We start from the raw sequence: 13,934 nt of genomic DNA on the forward strand, positions 1-13,934 counted from the left end.
TCATATTCTAATGGGAAACATCAATAAAAATTCCGACGATCTGTTTTCATACACTGTCCCTCGTTGGGAGGACCTATGACTGAATTCAGAGTATCCGTTGGTTTTAACATTCAAATTACACTATTCGGTCTTTCGAAGCAGGTTAGTCTTCGTTCTTCGAGTGGTGTCCATCTTAGATCTCCTAGAAACGGTTGTGTCACGTGAGGGCCACTTTTCCACACGACCGAAGCACATGTACGAACTTGGATGGAATCCATTTAGGAATCATTACTAGGAGTTTCAAGGGCTATGGTTTATGACAAATCATTCTTTTCTTTCAAGTTTGCATGCGATCGCCAAACAAGCAGCGGCGCGCGCGGCGTGGAGGCTTGATTGTTGATAACAAATGAGCGACGCCGCGCGGAGTGCAAACAAATGACGATGGACGACAATGGTGCATGGATGAAAGTGCAAATTGGAATAGCAGTGATGGATGAGCTGAGGAAACGTGAATCTTTGGGATGGAGAAAGGAGGAGAGAGGGAATATGTAGGTTTGCCTTTGCCACAGCAGAGATAGGTAGCCATTTCCAATTCGATTTTGGTCGAAGACCGCATCTGGTCGCATGCGATTGTGTTTGAAGTCCTATAATGTTATGGGACTATGTAATATATGAGGTACGGCCAATAAATACGCGAAATGGCGCATCTAGCTGCCGTGACGCGGACTATAGCCCCACCCACTAGCGGCGCTAGTTGCCTGAGACCCAATGAGCCGTCTGTGCTTGGCGGATCGTAGAGCTGTGCGCATGGTGCCAGTTATGTTAGTTTCTGTTGTCCTTGCTTTTACTGTTTGTTGGAAATGGAAATCGACGAAAACACGGAGCAACGAATCAACAAAGAATTTTGCTGAAGTGCAGAAAAAGTTATCAAGAAATTACTGAAATGTTAACAGCTGTTTACAGTGATAATGCTCTGAAGAAAACATCTGATTTCAAGTGAATTAAATCAAACCAAACATTCAGGGAAAAAGCCGATCGAAGAGCAAAGTCATGTTTCTAGTTTTCTTTGATGCCGAATGTGTTGCTCACCATGAATTTTTCCTGAAGGACGAACATTAAATGCTGAGTTCTACCTGACAGTTCTCTATCGTTTGAGAGATCGCTTGCGTCCTGTACGACCAAATTTGATTCAAGGCGATGGATGGATGGATCCTTCACATGACGAAAATGCACCTGCACATTTAGAAATGATTGTTCGCCAGGTTTTGACAAAAAATCAATAACCTTGATCCTTGATCATCCTCCTCATTCGCCAGATCTCGTCCCCCCTGCGATTTTTTTCCTAATTCCCCCAAAATGGAAAAATGTGATGAGGGGACATCACATTGGGAAGATGTGGAAGACACCATAAAGCAAGAAACGACGAGAAAACTAAAAAGCACAACTGCTGCCAAGAGGACTTCCCAAGTGTGTGCTTTACTAAACAAGATAGAATGGAAGAAGATGGAATAGCAACGAATGACGAGTACTTTGAAGAAGGGGACAAAATCGATGTAGACTAAATTTGGCAAAATAAAGTATTTATTGCCCCAGTTCGAGTATTCATTGGACAGACCTCGTTGGTCACAAACGGCTCTAACGTATGTTTTCTCGGAAGAAGTGCTGTATTGTGAACTTTGAACTTTTGCTTGCGGTCGAAGGATACTTTTGTTTGTTCGATGAATTGTTCTTTGGTGAACTTTTGACTTATCCATGTCCATATTTCGTATGAATCGCGAAATGAAATTTTCTTTGCATGACCTCAAAAGCGTACATCAGGTACTATCCTGGAGATGCAATTGTTTATCTTACAAAAGATATGGTAGCATGGAAGGTCACACTATAAACGGCATTGGACATGAAACGCTGGAGGTCATAGGTCAAAATAAATTTCATATTTTAAGTCAAAAATAATAATGAAGCTGGTTATTTTAGAATTAACACAATGAATGAAAAATTAAGTGGCACCAACACGCATCCTTGTGTCACGATCACGCCGGAGGCCACTTTCACAAAATTGCAACTCTATTCTCTTCGAATGTTTTATTTTTTAATGCCTAATCACTTTCCTCGCGCTTTCACTCGGAAGTGATTTCGGCTTTCGCATGAAGTCTCACGGTTGGCATCGTTACAAGGCCGGGAGGGCAATCAATACAACATGTACCGTTTTCAAGTCTGGCTCTCCGGCACGAATGCGGAAATGAAGCGAGGAATTCTATTGAGGCACTCGACGATCGCATCGTTTAAGTAGAACACTGGACAAGGTGTGCATATCTGATTGTGGCGGGGTAAGTTTACAAGCCGAGGACTCGCCCGTGATTTTGGCCGATAGCACGCGTGCACGGAAGAGTTCGACCATCGATAGACTCCCAACATTCGTAGACAGGAACTTCACATTTCGATTGGAATTAAAAATGTCTGCACAGGTGTTCCAGGGTACAGCAGACCTTTGGCGAACTGTTCATTACGGTCTCAGATACGTGGTTCCACGAAAAAATCAATGAAAACTAGATAGCCGAGACCATAAAATTGATTGGCACTAGGTTTATAAAGGGGAGATGGGAATAAAACAGTCATAAGTAAGGGGAAGGATAAGGAACATACTCTAGGTCACTTGGATTTGTTTGGGAAACAGTGACCAACGTACACCTCAATCGCACGTAAAAAGGAAAAATTAATAATAAAGAATGAAACAAACTCACAACCACTCGATCACTAGGGTCTGTTTAAGGAATAACAGTCACTTTCGTGAATTTCATTCTCACGCACACTCAGGGTTTGCAAGGATTTCTCCAATCCTGGAGACCAGTCCATCACACAGATGAATACAAAGTTATAAAACGGATGTACGCGCGTTTTCGCTCATTTACTTCTTTACTCGGGTGTGTTCGACAACAGGGACCTTTGTGAATCACACTCACTCACTCGTTGAGGGTTTACAAGGATTTCTCCTATCCCGGAGACCAGTCCATCACACAGATGAATACAAAATTATAAAAAGGATGTACGCGCGTTTACGCTCGTTTACTCATTTACTCGGGTATGTTCAACAACAGGGACCATTGTGAATCACACTCACTCACTCGTTGAGGGTTTACAAGGATTTCTCCAATCCTGGAGACCAGTCCATCACACAGATGAATACAAAGTTATAAAACGGATGTACGTGCGTTTTCGCTCATTTACTTCTTTACTCGGGTGTGTTCGACAACAGGGACCTTTCTGAATCGCACTCACTCACTCGTTGAGGGTTTACAAGGATTTCTCCTTACTTGTGACTTTGTCTTATTCCCCCCCTTCACATGTAAACAAGCCTAATACCAATCAAGTTTACGGTCTCGCCCATCTAGTTTCCCTTGATTTAAGACCGTAGTTACGCACAGTTCATATTAACATTGACAAAACCTATGTTGCAATGTCACATACTCATGCTTGTGAATCGGAAGTATGTCTATTTAGCGGTGATGTTGGAAATATGTAATTAGCCGAATCTTACGACGATTGGAGAGATAAAGTCAGTAAAATTAGAGAGTTTTCTTGTAGAAGAGTTAGATTAAAGATGTTACGTTTTCCACTAAACATAAAGGATAAGAAAATCTTCTTCATTCTATGTAGTCTAGAATGTTGTCGTCATCCCATGTTAACCTTTAGTTAATGTCCATCTTATAAATGCCAACAGCTCTTATCATATTCATGGAGAACTTTATCTTCCTTAGCTGCCATGTAGGTTCAAATATATTTTTAAAAACATGTATCATGATCACTACAGGTACATATGCACACTGCGGTACATGAGTGAGCCGCACGTTTCTACTCAGGGCTTTAGTTAACGAGAATTACATTAACTAGCGCTAAGTTGGAATAATTGCCACATGCTAAGTTTCTAAGGATGAAGCATTCTTTCCTCCGTTTTCAGATATACATTGTCATAAAAACATTACTTTAAAAATACCGAATATATTACTTTTGGGCAAAATTTTTTAATCAGTTATTTGTCAGTGATGTATGTATGGTGTATGTGCTTACGATTGCTTCTCTACCATCGTCTTAATCTTTAGTATACAAATCCTAAGATTGGTTTTATCCTGCTGCCCTCCATTCTTATCTATTTTGTATCAATTCTCTCTCACCCACTCCCTTATATAAGTTTTAGTTTTCGTACATGAACTAATACATACATATATATATATATATATATATATACACACACACATACATATGTATAAATATGTATATGTATATATATATATATATGTATATCCATTATGTATATATATATATATATATACACACACATTCAAACACGAAATCCCGCCAAACGGCGAATAAATACTCATATATACAGAAACAGATATAAGGAAAAGGGATAGGAACACATATAAAGGACGAACACAATAGAGGTGGGGAAGGCCTTTTCCCTTATATCTGTTTCTGTATATATGAGTATTTATTCGCCGTTTGGCGGGATTTCGTGTTTGAATGTGTATTTGGCCAATGTGGCTCATCTCTTTCTTCTGGCTATGCGTGCCACGAAACGCACTGTTCCTTTCCTGTATGATGTTGTATGAATTCTAACCCACTGTCCTTTCCTTTCCTTGTGTATTGTCTATTTCTCCTTTGGTGGGTGAAACTGCCCCCTGACGCCATCTCTTGGCTGAAAGAATCGGGGCGCTTGGCGACATATTAGACCCACGGATCTCAGGGTAAATTGACTATCCTCGATAGCTCAAGTGGTTAAGAGCATCCGCCCGGCAAGTGGAAAGATCCGGTGTTCGAGTCCCGGTTGAGGAGACATTTTTACTCTTGTGATCCGTTCGATTCCGCCTTCCCCACCTCTATTGTGTTCGTCCTTTATATGTGTTCCTATCCCTTTTCCTTATATCTGTTTCTGTATATATGAGTATATATATATATATATATATATATATATATATATATATATATATTTAAATGAATAAACATGACCTAATAGTCCTGCGCACATACTTGATGCCTTCAACACCCCCTGCCACACCCCCTTGCGGCTTATTGTAGGTATAATTGTGGATATGCCTGCCCGCGGATGCTTAGGGCTTCACCGCCGTAATATCATTCCTCTTGCGGAGACCGCGTTGAGGACTTTCGCAATCGCCATTGGATCCTCGCGGAGGAATAACTTGCCCTCTGGTTGGTCGTGACAGGCGGTCACCAGTCCACCCTATTGCCTAGGCAATGAACAGTGCCGTCGGGCTCGACGCAAATGAATCGCAACAATCCGCACTGCTCTCAGAAGCTCGTCGCGCAGTCGATGTTTACATATAAACACGGCGCCCTGCGTCGTCGGACGAAGTGGGCCACATGTGTTTTCGCATTCGGGTTCCCCGTCCTCTCCTAACGGGAAGCAGCGCTCCCATTAGCGGAGTCGTCGTGTTAATGGCTCGGCGCGATTATGCAGGAGAGAGGGAGAGAAAAAACCGCTTCGGCAGACGCAAGGTCACTTGAAGGTCGGGAAACGGAGCGGTGCTTGTGTGTCAATGTTGTGACGGCGAACAAGTGAACTGCGGTTGCGCGCACGAGCGTGTTTTTTTTTCGAAGACTCGAGAGATGAGTTGATTGCAAATTAGCGGGAAAAGAAAGAGACATTTTGGCAAAAAGAATTAGATAAAGTCCAGAGAAAATCCGCTAGATTCGTTAAAATTTGTTATGATAAGAACACAAGTGTGACAGGTCTCTTAGGGGGATTTAAGCTGGGGAGCCACTTGAAGTGCGGAGAGAACAAGCGAGGCTTAAGACTATTCGAAAGGTTCAGAACAAACGAGTTTAACGATGACACTGAAGGAATTATTACAATGGCCCCATATTATACTATAAGTAGAACAGACCTTAAAGATAAAATAAGGGAGATAGATTGCAGTACCCATAGATACATATACTCATTCTTTCCCCGAACAGTCAGGTGTCCTAATAGGAAGAAACCGAAGTCCCTTTAGAATTATTAAAAACATGTAATTTGCAATTGCAACAAAACAAAATTAAACATTGCCAAGACATCAGGAATATTTGCAGGTACATGTGTATGTTAGTTGGTATTTTGAGTGTCCTTGCATGTGTGTGTGTGTGTGGGGTGTAAGGGTTTTTGCATGGATTTATACCATGTTTTGTTTGTGGATGGTATAAATTTGTGGCTTTAGCATGCGTTTTTGTTTCTTAATTACGGTTGGTGCCCTAACACCCCCGCCACGCACGCCCTTGCGGCGGCTTGCGGGGTATTAATGAAGTAGACGTGGATGTAAACTTCGCCATTCGCTAATGAAACTTTTCCATCATTTCAACCAGCAATTGAGTCATTACGAATTGCTTTGAGTTGGAGAGAGAGAGAGAGAGAGCGAGAGAGGAGAAAGTGCTTGGTTGTCTAATAAATATCGCCGTGAATGTCCAACGTGGACGAATGTGTCATTGACTGTAGCTTATGAAGTCACCACCAAACTAGCTAGGCCGTGCTGTTTGCCTTCGTTTGGGACCTTGTTCTGGGACTCATGTGGATTTGCAGAAAAACTCAAATGCCCGCTGTATTTATGCAGGTTGTTTCTTTGTAAATACGGTTTTTTTTCTGACCGCAATGATATTCGGATATGCACCTCTTTTTTCACTCTAAGGTTAATTATTCATGTAAATCGCGGCTTGGAGATGTTTTCCAAGTCTACGAAATATATATATTTGGAAAGGTTTTTAGGACAGCTGAAAGTTTAAACCCTAACCCCGCTATTGCCCCCCTATTGTGCGAAGGAAAATTTAATTTTTCACTTTTCTTTAACTCAAAGTTTTGTCGTTTAAAGCTTTTAAAAAAATATATATAATTTAATTGAACGATTATTTCCAAAATATGACATGTTTCCTAAAGTAATTCGAATTTCGTTTGAGCCAAACTTTACTCTTCAGAAGAGGCTGATACATATTTTAATTCAGCTCTTCCCCAAACGTCTCAAAAATCATGCCACTCCGACTTACCCTCAGTTTTAATTTGGAGACTTGTTTTTGGTTGACCGCGGATATGGACTTTGGGATGAATATGATATCTTTCTATCGTAATTTTCTTACTGCTGCGCCGGGTATAAAAACTAAACCTGGTTTTATGCAATACGTAAAATAAACTATTTTAAGGATGGGATCTGGAAATCACACGTCATGAATCGAACAAATACATTAAATTGCAACCCTGATTTTACGTAGGGTGATCTGATCTACCATAGTGAGTCGAGGCCTATAATATGCCCTTAATTTCCTCAGAGAAGTAACCTATCTCAAATTAACCTTGGATTTAGGGGATCATAATAACATTGTCCGACCGCGGTAGTGGCATGATGGGGTAAAAATTAGTCTGGTGTGTACTCACCCCCTGCCACTCACTCTAGCGGTGGCTTTCAGAGTACATAAAAAAATAAATGAAATATAAGAATGTGGATTCTATAAAAAAGGAGGAATGTATGTAGAGAGTTTCAGGAGCAGAAAGATGTATAAGGAACGGGTTGATGGATGTGATGAAGGCGTACGAGGCATGCTCGCGTTTAGCACATATTAGAGTTGATAATGGAAAAGAAAGTGGTTTTATCCTGAAATGTCTTAAAATGAGCCCTTTTTTGCCTTTGCTTATCTAATAGGTTCGTAGTGAAAGTTTATAGCACACACACACACACCGAAAAGCATTCCGTTTATGACATGCACGCTATGGATTGCGTATTTAATCCAACTCCATATAATAAGTTTCTTAGCCTAAGTTTCTACTTATGCCTTTGCTAATTTGATTGTCTTGGCCCAATATAACTTCCGAGCTGGGCAAATCGGTCAAACTTCTCTTGAGCATCCTTTTTTTAATGCTCAACTTAACTTTACCCTTTCTGGAAAAATTCGTTATCTTTATTTTATTGGCGTGGATTCTCATTCCAAGAAACTGCGGGAGATGCCCCGACAGTATTCATTCATTTAGTGATATACAGTATACCCTGCAAGCCACCGTTTGGGTGTGTGGCAGGGGGTGAATGCATACCACACTAATTTTACCCGAATATGACCCTACCGCGGTCGGACAATGTTATTCTGATCCCCTATCGTTCGTGGAAAAATGAAATCTCAAATCTTTCTGTTCTACACATAATCTCTCTAATTTCATTGAAAAAATCTCACCTACTACCGTAGTACGATGGGGGTAATAATACATTTCCAACATCATTGCTTAAGAGACGCGTCCTTCCAATTCATTAAGTAAGAAATTTAATCTATAAGTTAACCTTCGCTCTATTGAGTGATTCTCAGCTTAGATACTCTAATATTTTGGATAAGCTACTAAGTTTATCATAAAAAGATTTTACAAATCTAGCTCCTCTACGCTGCAAGCGATCCAATTCAGTCAGTCACTAAATTCAGTCAGCATTCCAATAATTTTTAACGGAGTCATCCGCTAAATAAGTATTACAATGCAACAATTTCAGAGTGTAACAACCTTTCGTCTTGACCAGGATAACCTTGCTAAGAGGACTCCTCGCTAGCTTAACTGGCTAAAGCATTCGACCGGACATCCGAGGGATCCGGGTTCGAATCCTGGTCAAGGTGAATAATTGCTACTCTTTGAAATTGTTGCTTCGTAATGGATTTTCATCGCCAACCTATCACACGGATTTTCCAGTTGATGTCAAGGAATCATTTTTAAGTGTTCGTCTCAATACCACAGCTGTCAGTAAATATAATTTAGGGTTGATTCGGCAACAATTACTCTGACAACAATTATGAAATTGTAGCTCCATGGAATTAGCACACAATAATTCTCTCGACTGCTAAGACTACGTATAACAATGAGAGCTTAATTGTCATGGTCTGTGGAGTGAAAAAATCTGGATTGTTGTGATTTTCTGGAGACTTCTCATTTCCTGCCTTTCGCGGTCGTTGTGGCTTGCAAGTCGCTTTTAACGAAGAGGCGCCCTTCAGGAAGTTGCCTCTTCACGGTGAATTGTTTCAGTGGAAGTCCTTCACAACTTATTAAGACGATTAAATATTAGCAACCCTTTCGCGTTCCTCCGATCTTGTTTTTCGAAAGCGAAGGGAAGACTTTCAAGTAGATGCTAATTTATCTCCATGCCTTAAAGGGTTTCTCCTTAAAGGGTCATCGACCGATTGGCGCACAGCACCACCTCAAGAGGATATACTATATGTAATTTTTTATGGTTTCCTGAAACGAACTCATAACACGGCAATGGAAATTATTTGTCATTTCTGTAGCGGTGGACTCGTACTTTACCATCAAATATCTGCCGTGATGCTCAATTGAGCGAATGCAGGAAGTTTTGTGAAATAAATGTGATGATGCCATTATGCTAATTTTTAAAAGATGAATTCCTAAATGCTATCATTTGATTTTAGGGTTAATTCAAAAGTTACCGTTGCATTATTAAAATCCCTACAACTGAAGATATGAGTTTAGCATGCATTCTCAGAAACGCAGTAATCAACCCTAATGTCGGATTGTCATGTGATGACAGAGTTCACCCAGCACTGAGCCATATACGGTTGTATCACCAAAGAAAAAATATCTCATGGACTCAACCCGGGGAGACCACATCCCCTCCTCGTAGGGAGATCAGGCGCCTGGGAAATTGTCCTTGCAGCATTTGGCGTGACCGACGAGCGAGCGGTATAGTAAGCCCACTGCACACACATCAATAATGTTACCCGAATATGACCCCACCGTAGTCGAACAATGTTATTACGATCCCTTATCGTTCGAGGATTAAATGGCATCTCTAAATTTATCTGTCCTACTCTTAATCGCTCTAATTTAATTGGCATGATATCTATTACCGTAGTACAATGGGGGTAATAACACATTCTCAACATCACTGCTAAAGAAACGTCCTTCCAATTCATATGCAATAAGAAATTAATATCTGTATTTTAAACATCGCTCTAATTTAAACGGCCAAGTTGCTCTAATATTGTGGATACGCCACTAAATTTATCACAGAAACGTTTTACAAATATAATGCTTCCCTACACTGCACACCGCGATCCAATTCGGTAATCAATCCAACTTCGTAAGGATCCCATATACGTAATAGCTGCATATTATAAACTAAATAAGGACTAACCAAGGACAGATCTATTGGACGCTTTCATCTGCTTGACCGAGTAACAGAGATGTAAAAGCTCCGAATATTGTGTGTGCGATCGATGGGAATGGTAGTAAGTAGATGATCGGGCAAAAAAGGAATATTATTGTTGCTGATCTTACCAATTCCCCACCGAATCACATTCCTATCTCCAGTTCTTCCCACAATGCCTCTCTAATCATTTCCTCCATATGAACGTTAAACAGCACCGGTGACGATGGACAACCCTGCCTTCACTCCTCTTCCTAATACTGCCCATCAGAAATGTTATCCACCCCTACGGCCTTATTTAGTTTCATCTCCCTTAATGCCCTTTCTATCTCATTGTCTAGTATGCCTGGACCTAAGCTATCTTCCTCTACGTCATGTTGCTTTTCTATGCCTAACTTTGTTGGTCTAAGTTCTTTACAATACAAATATTCTACATAGTCCTTTAATTGTATTTTCAGTCACACACGAAGAAGAATAATTATATAAACTTTTCCCGCCAATATTGGTGAAAACCTTTTTGATTTTGTCGAATAAGCGCATGGAGTGGACCGAATAATTGATAATTGATGTGCTCGGAGGACAGATGGGACTCAAAACTATTGTTGGGAAGATAAATACTTTTGACATTTTTTATATTAAATTTATGGGGTAGGTCTTGATGTTAAATTTCAATAAAAGCACAAGTATTCGGCAATTTTAAACATTGTGTACCCCACGAATCCCCCCGTGGGTATCCCGTCTGCTTAACCAAATTGAAACAGAAAAACAGATTTTCAGCCAACCCCCTCCCAATCCTCCCTCTCTCTCCCTCCCTCTCTCCCTCCCTCTCTCCCTCCCTCTCTCCCTCCCTCGGGGTGATTTGGCTCGATGCTGAGGGAAGTAGGGGGTGGGGGGGGATGAAGGGTGCTCAGAGGCATTGGAACGCCGGAAGACATTCGGAGAACTCCGGAAATAGATACGATGCTATGACAGAGATCTCACGTGTACAGCACTCACGCAGACAATAGCCCAAGGGGGGCGTCAGAATAGATTGGGGGGTAGTTCATTGGCGACCCAGTAGGCCTGCGCGTTGGTGAGAGGGGAGAGGCCCGGAAATCACCATTCTGGGACACATGTCGCCATGTAAAAAGGCACCTGTCAAAGAAACAGGGCAAGCTTTCATCGATATGGGTTGCCTACCCTTCTTTAAACATTTAAAACCATATACAACCAATGCTATTGTGAAGAACTGGGTCTTCGTAAGCCGAACAGGGTCATCGTCTAGTATGCCTGGACCTAAAGCTATCTTCATATACGTACGTCATATTATCTTTCTATGTCTAAACATGCTGGCCTGAGTTTTTTACCAGACAGTGCTTCCATGTATTCCTTCCATCTCTTTTGGATCTTCCCAGTGTCAACTATCATCTTACCCGCCTTATCTCTTACTGTTAGCATAGATCTTCCCTTCTTACTTCCCGATAGAGATTTAACCTTGCTTTAGAGTGTACCAATTTCACCTTTCGTCTGCAAACTTTCCATATCCTCGCACTGCGTCTTCCAACATACTTCTTTTGCTTCATTTGTTTCCCATCTCAGTTTATTGTTTAGCTCTTTGTACTTCACTTTGCCTTACTCCGTCTTTATATTCTTCCATTTCTTCTCTCATCCATATTTGTAATCATCTCATCCGTAACCCGTGATTTTCTTGTCCAACCTCGTTAGCGGTTCCTATAGTTTCTGTTGCGGTTTTCAATATCCCTTTCTTGATAAATTCCCATTATTCTTCGATAGTATTCAACCCAGCCCACATCCTCTCGCGGGGAACTAGGTTATATATATGTACATACATATATATACATGTATATACATATTTATATGTATATACATATATATATATATTATATATATGTATTCATTCACATATATATGTATCCATAGACATATATATATATATATATATAAGGAAAAGAGATAGGAACACATATAAAGGACGAGCACAAGAGAGGTGGGGAAGGCGGAATCGAGTAGATCGCAAGTGCAAAAATATTTCCTTGACCGGTACTTGAACACCGGATCTATCAACTCGCCGGACCGACGCTCTAACCACCTATTTCCTTGGGATTGTAAATTTATTCACCATATGGTACGTTTTAGTGTTTGAATTTATAAATACGTGTTTATATGTATGTATACGTATATGTATGTGTGTGTATCTATGCAAATTTACAGGTTACAAAAGGAATGTAATGGTGTCTTTAACATGCGAATGAAATCGATCGTGGCACATAACCGAACTATTTTGCCTTCCCCCCTCCTCGGAGTCCCCTCTCTCTCTGACGTATATGTATGTATTCCTACGCTCCATTCATCGCATCTAATTGCCATGGCGTCGTTTTCAACGCGGAAGGGCCTAATTATACGCCCTTCCCTCCTCCGCCATATTAGGGAAACACATTTTTGCTCCTCGTCCCCACTCATCTCGAAAGCATCTTCCCCATACTAACCTCTTTTTTCTTCCTTTTTACGGAAGTCTTACGCTTTCGGAGGTGGGGAAAATTACACAGATGTTTCCCTTAAAAAGACACCTGGCTCATATGCGAAATTACAGACAGTTTTTTACCTCTCCCCGTCTCCCTCACCCCACCCCTTCCCTCTTCCTCGCCTAAGTTGGACGAATCTTATGTCTCGAGGGACGAGATCTTATATGAATGCCGTATTTCGGTTCAATATCTCGAACCACTAATATTCTCACGAGAGGCTATGGAGATGCTGTTGATGAGCATCGTATATTTATGGTTGGGGATAAACGCGGTCCACTACGCCCCGGGCGACAGAAAGGAGTCTGGGCGCTGACGTGGTGGATTGAATTTTTATACTGATTGATTTGAATTGGACAGAGCACAATGTGCTATACTACGACATAATTGATCTTTACTCTGAGTACTTCCTTCCTCCCTTCATCCCGTCCAACATCCCTATTCCCTAATCCTGTCCTTTCCTCGTTTGCCTAACATTCTCCCCTCTACTACAGTCTTCAACATCCCACTGCCGGTAAATACGCCCCTTTATCCATTTATCCTGCCTCCATAGGATTTCTCCCAACAAACCCCTCTCTTCGCCCACCGTACCAAGAACTTCCTCATTTGTTTTCTTCTCTGTCCATTTCACCTTCTCCATTCTTCTCCACACCCACATTTCAAAAGCCTCCAATCTACGTCTATCCTCCTGCTTCAATGACAACATTTCCGCACCGTACATAGCTACGCTCCATATCAAAGTTTTTACGAGTCTTTTCGTAAATTCCTTACTCGAAGTCCCTGTCATCAACTCCCTCCTCCTTGTGAAAGTCTCTTTGCCTTACGCAATTCTTCTCCTTATGTCCCTACCACTTTGACCGTGTTGTTCCGAAACGATGCCGCTAAACCTATTTTAGTTTTTTCCCTCCTATTTTAACATGCCGCTGAATCCCTTTCTATGTATAGTAAACCTCATAATGGTTATCCTGTAAATATGTTTTCTCTTTGAGTCGTTTTATTCTCTTTTTGGCGTCAAGGTGTCAAGCAGGAAGTAAACTGAAATATTTAATCTTGTCATTTGGATGCGTGAACCTAATCGATGATGAAGTGTCAGCAACCGTTAGATGGAAAGTTGTATTATTTTTTAGCGATATGGTGAGGAATGGTCTATTTGTTATAGAGTAAATAAGGGAGGGTAAGAAGTTGAAATTAAAACGATATAGAAAAGGGAACGATAGATACGCAATAGATAAGACAGGCATGATAGCCATGACTGTTGGGCGAATTATTT

Source organism: Hetaerina americana, unplaced genomic scaffold (genome assembly GCF_022747635.1).
Source record: "Hetaerina americana unplaced genomic scaffold, ioHetAmer1.1.p SCAF_66, whole genome shotgun sequence".
NCBI classification, from domain to species: Eukaryota; Metazoa; Arthropoda; class Insecta; order Odonata; family Calopterygidae; genus Hetaerina; species Hetaerina americana.